Source organism: Balaenoptera musculus, chromosome 4 (assembly GCF_009873245.2).
Source record: "Balaenoptera musculus isolate JJ_BM4_2016_0621 chromosome 4, mBalMus1.pri.v3, whole genome shotgun sequence".
NCBI classification, from domain to species: Eukaryota; Metazoa; Chordata; class Mammalia; order Artiodactyla; family Balaenopteridae; genus Balaenoptera; species Balaenoptera musculus.
Window position 1 is genome coordinate 36,313,721 of NC_045788.1, and position 6,898 is coordinate 36,320,618.

At 38.4% G+C, this 6,898-nt stretch overlaps 1 non-coding gene across 1 annotated transcript; it reads left to right on the forward strand.

Annotated features, from left to right (window-relative positions):
* Window positions 1-846: 846 nt before the first annotated feature.
* On the forward strand, window positions 847-919 carry TRNAW-CCA. The gene has a single exon. It is a non-coding gene; the product is annotated as a tRNA-Trp (tRNA).
* Window positions 920-6,898: the final 5,979 nt, after the last annotated feature.

The following is a 6,898-nucleotide window of genomic DNA, read 5'->3' on the forward strand; positions in this document are numbered from 1 at the left end:
TTGATGCAGCTAAAATTTCCTGGCTTTTAACTTTGAAGTCTGATAAAAAAACAGTTTCGGTTTCCATTTCTCTTACGGTCACATTGATTTCATGTCTATAGAACATTATTTTTAACCAAAGACACAGTGTTTTTTTGACGACTTTACAAAACTTTGAAACCGAGAGTTTTCCTAGGTTCCAATAATCATCGAGAAAAAGCCAGTTCAGATCCTTGATTTCCAATTTAGTTAAGTCTTCAGAAAGTGAAAAATAAAAGTCAGAGTCTCAGGCAGGTGATGAAGTCAAAATAATACAGCAAATAATGTTGCAAATATTTTCTTTTGTTTAATATAGATTTCCCTGATAGAGTAAATTTCCATCTGTTTTGCATTTGAAAATAAAAGACAGCTGTTTTTTAAAGTTTGTAGGCAAGAAGTCAATAAATAATGGGAACTCTAATTGATACTACAGGTTTCTGTTTTAAACCAGACTTAGGCTTACATTGCTAGAAACTTGTATGCACCTGTACCAATTGTTAATTTTCATATTGTAATATGCTTGACTTGGACTTGGATATTCTTCTTTCTCTAAACTCATAGAACACACAAATGTCAACTGTTTCTTTAGACTCTAATTTCTTACTCAGCTTCCCCGAATGGGGTCTTCATTGACAAAGTTAGGTAATAGGAACTGTAAATTAGCTTAGATTTATAGGGATTACAGTTTGCCTCAGCTGGAGAAATATGAAATGAGTGGACACCACTGGGCAACACCTCACTTTCAGGCTTTGTGAAAATAAATCTCCCTCATCTACAAATGAAGAATGCAGCCCAGTACTCTTTTTAAAAGACACACATTTAGGGACTTCCCTGGTGGTCCAGTGGTTAAGACTCCATGCTCCCAATGCAGGGGGCCCAGGTTCGATCCCTGGTCAGGGAACTAGATCCCCCATGCCACAATGAAGATCCCGTGTGCTGCAACTAAGACCCAGCGCAGCCAAATAAATAAGTAAATATTTTAAAAAATAAAATAAAAGCTAGCCCTAGTCCCACCAGGGTCCCTAAGTTTAAAAAAAATAAAATAAAATAAAAGACACATATTTAGGCCCTCCTAATTAACCTTTATGTCAAATGGAGGAACAAATGTGTTCACCATGTAGGTTTAGAAATGGGGAAATTCTTAGATATGATAGCAAACAGTCCCAACTTTTCTCCTAAACTCTAGTCTTCTTATCTGTCTACTAACCATCTCCTCTTTTTTTTTGCTGCGTTGGGTCTTAGTTGCGGCACACGGGATCTTTGCTGAGGCCTACCGGATCTTTCATTGTGGCGCGCAGGCTTCTCTAGTTGTGGCGTGCGGGTTTTCTCTTTCTAGTTGTGGCGCACAGGCTCCAGGGCGTGTGGGCTCTGTAGTTGTGGTGCACGGGCTCTCTCGTTGAGGCATGTGAGCTGAGTAGTTGTGGCGCATGGGCTTAGTTGCCCCGTGGCATGTGGGATCTTAGTTCCCCGACCAGGGATCGAACCCATGTCCCCTGCCTTGGAAGGTGGATTCTTTACCACTGGACCATCGGGGAAGCCCCTAACCATCTCCTCTTAATGTGTCCAAAACTACACTCTTGCTTCCCTTTGCTCCCAAAAGCCTGCCTTCCGCAATCTTCACCATCTCAATAAATGACAATTCCATTCTCCTAATTGCTAAGCTGAAAACTGAGGGATCATCCCTGGTTCTTCAGTTTCCCTCATAAACTATGTCCAATTCAACAGCAAATACTCTCAGTTCTACCCTCATCATGCTTCCAGAATCTAATCACATCTCGCCACTGCCACGGTTAGTACACTGGTCCAAGCTGCCATAATCTCTTGCCTACACCAATAAATGATCTTCCTGCTTTTACTACTGCCATCCTACAAGGCTCTTCTACACCAAGTAGCCAGAGTATCCTTTTACAATGTAAATTATATAGATTTCTGTCTCAAGGTGGAGTCCAAAGTCCTTACCATGGGCCTAAAAGATATGAGATCTGGTCTCTGGCCACCCCTTTGACCTCTTCAGCAGAACTTCCTTTCATTCATTCCACTCCAATCAAACTGGCCTCTCTGATTTTTTTTCTAATATGCCAAGCTTGCCTCTACCTCAGATGCTATTCCATCTACCCGGAATGCTCTTCCCCTAATATCCTCATGGCTAGCTCCTTTACCTTCCTCAGACTTCCGCTTAAATGTTTCCCTTTAGGAAATGCCTTTCCTGAACAGCACGTCATTTTTATTTATTTATTTATTATTATTTTTTTTTCAGCACGTCATTTTTAAAAAGCACCATCTTACCCAGAGTGAATACACATCTCGATTTATCCAGGACAGTCCTGGTTTTATTTGCATCGTCTTAACATAATTGTGAATAATTACTCTCAATGTGTCCTTGTGTGATATATTATGTGGTTGTCCATCCTTACCATGTCTTTTTACAGCTTTCATCACTACCTGATATCACATGCCTGTCTCCTCCCATTAGAATATTTGATAAGAGTTGACCATTTGTTCTATTCTCTAGTATCCCTAGCACTTAGAAATGTCTAGAACATAAATACTCAGTAAATGTGTTGAATGAATGAATGAGTGAATAGGACATTAAGTACCTGAAAATGTCAAGTGCTCTCCTGGGAACCAGAGAGAAAAAGTTAAATAAGACAGTCTATATTCAATGCACCAGCCCCACCTGAGAGATTCTGGTTTGACTGGTCTTGTGTAGAGACTGGAAACAGATATATACATACAGGGGGTGTGTGTGTACACATGTATATAGTCAGTGGCTCAAGTGATTCTCATAGACAGGCCAAGTTGCAAACCTATGGTCTAGGAGCTATATGCCTGTAGAGGAGTCAGAGGTAAAAGGCAGGTGCGCTTCAGAGCCATCTCTTTTCAGTGAATGGCTAGGATGTCCAATCTGCCAAAATCACCATATTGAGTTTGGACATTAGCATTAAAATTTATGCTCTGTACATGATCTTGCCCAGTGTGGCTGGCCAGGGCTACTGATGAATTAAATTCCTAAATTCTGTTTTTGTCACTGGAAAAAGTGTTTACTATAGAGATAGAGTACTGGTTTTACAGAGCCTGAACAGCAAGACTGGGAACTATTTATGGTCCAGAATGTCTTAAGACAATATAAAAAGTAGGGACAGGGAAGTTGTCCATGGAGAACAGATTCTGGGACTTGATGAAAATGAGCACTTGGACACAATTTATTTGCTGCAGGGAATAGCTTTGTAATCAAACCTGTGCATAACCCTAATTATATCCTTAGGATAAATTTACACAGTAGAAATGCTGTTAACTCAGATGATCTCTGCATACAATTTTCAAGATCATCTTTAATTACTTGGGAATTCACTTTTTTAAAAAGTAAACTTTTTTCTTATTAAATTTAGGAGTACTTCAAGTAGAAACAATTGAGTTGCTTAACATTCTAAGGAATAATAATCCTAGATACTTCAAGAAATCTTGGTAATTCTCTCCTCTGACAATTTATAGTTAGGCTTAATTCTCCCTCACTATATATTCTTAGCACTTTGCAGGTATGACTCTATTATAGCACTTACCACACTATAGTGTATTTATTTGTTTTCCTCTTTGGCCATACCCTCCACGTCTCCTTTCCCTCCCAGCACTACTACCCCTGCTCCAAGTCTACCTCCCCAACCCCAGAGTGTTTTAGACTCTGAACTCTTAAAGCAGCAGTGCCTAGAACATCTTCAAAGTGCAGAATCCTCTGCCCTCTGAGATTTTGATTCAGGAGGTCTAGGGTGGGGCTGGGGAATCTGCAGCCGACTTTCCCAGGTGATCTGGGTGGTCAGTTCACAGACAACTGACAGAAAGTGGGAATTATCTTAGTCATCATTGCATAACTAGTACCTGGTACATACACATCCAATAAATGAATAAACTGAATGAATGGCCTGGAAAAAATGTGGGACTTCTCTGAAGGAATCATTTCATATAGACCAAAACCAGTTACATCAGAAAGCACTTTGATTATGTGCTGTGTGAATTACTCAACAGGTCCAAAATGAAGGGGATTAAAGAGCACACTTGGCTGTCATGGATCCTGTGAAGATAAGAACAGTCCAGCAGATGATGAGGCAGTTTACAAATACAAATCTTGGCTAAACAGAATAGCTGGTGATCTGGCATAAGCATTTTAGAATTCATCCTATTCATATTTTATCTGTATCATTTTCCAGTAAGCCTTCACTTTTCCTAGACATAGGTACCTTGTTGCCTCATCAGAGGTGGAGAAAAGAAGTGAGTTTCAAGAAAAAGATTATAAATGAGAAATATTTTTAAAACTTGGAAATGGTCTGCAAAGCGAATATTCTATCACTTTATGAAAATATGAATCTTAAGTTTACATTTATCAAGGCATGTTCATGTCAAGCTCTAAACCAACCTACCTCTGAGCTTTGAATTAATTCACCCTTCATTCATGCTGACGAAATTCTCTACTTTTAGTTGCTGTGACATATTCTCTAGTAGCTTTTTCCAATCTTCTCCCACCAACACCATATTTAAGACCCACTTGAGGTAAATACATTTCAGCCAAAATCTTTTCTTACTCTAGGATCCAAGGGTGCAGAAGTGCCTCTCAGGAAACTAGGAAATCTTCCTTCAGATACATTCCAGGAGTTGGCCCATTAGTAACAACATCAAGACAGAATTTTCAATAATAGGTTTTATGTTTTAAAACATCAGTAATTCAGTTGCATAATAACAATTTGGCTTTTCTTTCACTTTGAATATAGTACATACATGCACTTTGAGTTAGGAAATAAGTTGTCCTTATGTACATAGAAAAAATTATAGCTTGGACTTAGCACTCACAGATAAGGAATTGTCAGTCTGCCATTTATGCAAATTGGCTGTGTTCTCAGAACAGCATTGCTAAGAGCCAAGGCCTCTGCTTTCAAATCTCAGGTCTTTCATTGTGCTCTCTGAGTCATGCTAGTCAGTTTCCTTCTTGCTGTGGTAACCAGAAATGATTACCTTTCCACCAGAAGGTTGTTGGGGAATTAAGTATTACTGATAATTGTGAAAACAGAAAGCAAGAAAGAGATATTAATACTTTGTAGCATGTATTCTGTTAATAAAAATGAAAACAGGAGGTCTTTGGTCACTTGAAATTTCAAGTGGTCTCAGCTTTTACGTGAGTAAGTTGTTCATTGGAAGTGCTATACTGAACTGATCAGTCACGCTAAAGCAAATCCAGCAGACAAGGATAACAGAAATTATCAATAAAAGAAGTACATGGAAAGGTAATTAGAATATTTCAATCCTATAAGCATATTTAAAAGCAATTAAATGGCTTAGGGCCACATACAGAAAGTGTGCACATGCGTATGCTATATATGTCGAATGTTATGTTTTGTCTTTTGTAGTTCTGAAGAGCATTCAAATAGCAGCCACTTCTTCATGTACATGTAGTTATAATATTTAATCCAGTGACTTGAATGTAGTAGATACTCAGTGAATAAATGATTTTTTTAAAAAGTGAATTAAGTTCAGTGACAAGAAACCAGTTACGTAAAACTTATTATAGTTACTTGGAATGTTAAACAGCTATTTGTTTAAAAGCTATTTGTTTCCATGTGTTAACATGGAAAACTGCTTATAATATAGTGTTAGGTAAAATAGGAATACGCTGTAATGTTATTGTGAAAAACCTGTGAATAAAATAAGACAGAGCATAACTATAGGAAAATGTTAAAATGGGACTTGAGAAGTTTCAACTATGGGTAGTCTTATGTCTCCTCTCTACTTTCTATTTTTTCTTTAATAAACATGTATTTCTTAATCATATAATTTGGCATATCTGGAATTGGCACCAAATCCTATAGGAGTTGATGTATGCTTTGTGTAGCTCTTATATTTCTGACATACTAGGTCATGCTGCTGCTGTCTAATTGGTAGAGCCTGCAAGCAGGAAGACTAGTTAGAAGATAACTTATGACAGATTATGTATTAGCCAAGAATATGTTTAGCTACACATAACAGAAAACAGTTTAACCAAATTGGGGTTTATTTTTCAGACTTACTAAGTCCAGGGGTAGCCACTCTAGGACTGCTGCAGCAGCTTTAAGATGTCCTGAATGACCCAGTCTCCTCCTATCATTCTGCTCCAGGATCCTTAGCTTATAGACTCCATCTTCATATTTTCCACATCATGTTCACCTTCATTTTTGTCATGAGGTTCCATCTCCATCTTCATGTTAGTATTCTAGGAGGAAGAAAAAAAAGGAAGAAATGAATTGGGGTATCTCTACATTAGGAAAAAAATTCTTTTTTAGAAATCTTCACCGTGTGTCTAGAACTATATCCCATGGCCGCCCAAAAGTGTACGGGATCTAGGGAAAAGCATTTGCGGCTAGGCACATTGCTAGCCCTTCTCAAAAAAAAGTGTCAAGATCTTTCTAATAAGAAAGAGGTAACAAGCAATGTCTTTCCCTTCTTCTCATATAAGGAATACTCATCCCCTCCCTTAAAGAAAGAAAAAATCCCAAAGTCTCTGCAATGAGCTTAGAGTCCAAGATTCAGAGTCCCAATGATGTGGAGTACTCCCCAGTAAGAGTGTGGATCCTCATGCACCGGCACCAATTAAAAAAAGTTATCTGCCTCAATACTCCTATTAAGTAATGATGGATAGACAAGGTACATGATGTTGGTAAAACTCCTATTCAGAAAGGCGAAGATGGAAACACACAGTGGTCACTGGCCCACAGAACATCTCAAATCCTGTTGGAAAGAGCAAAGATTCCACGCCCTTGCTTAATCAGTCTGTTCTTTAGGAGGATCTTACTACTCCATTATGTTCCAGGGATCACATCTGAGGCAGACAATGTGGAAGATACATTTTCTGGAGCAGTAA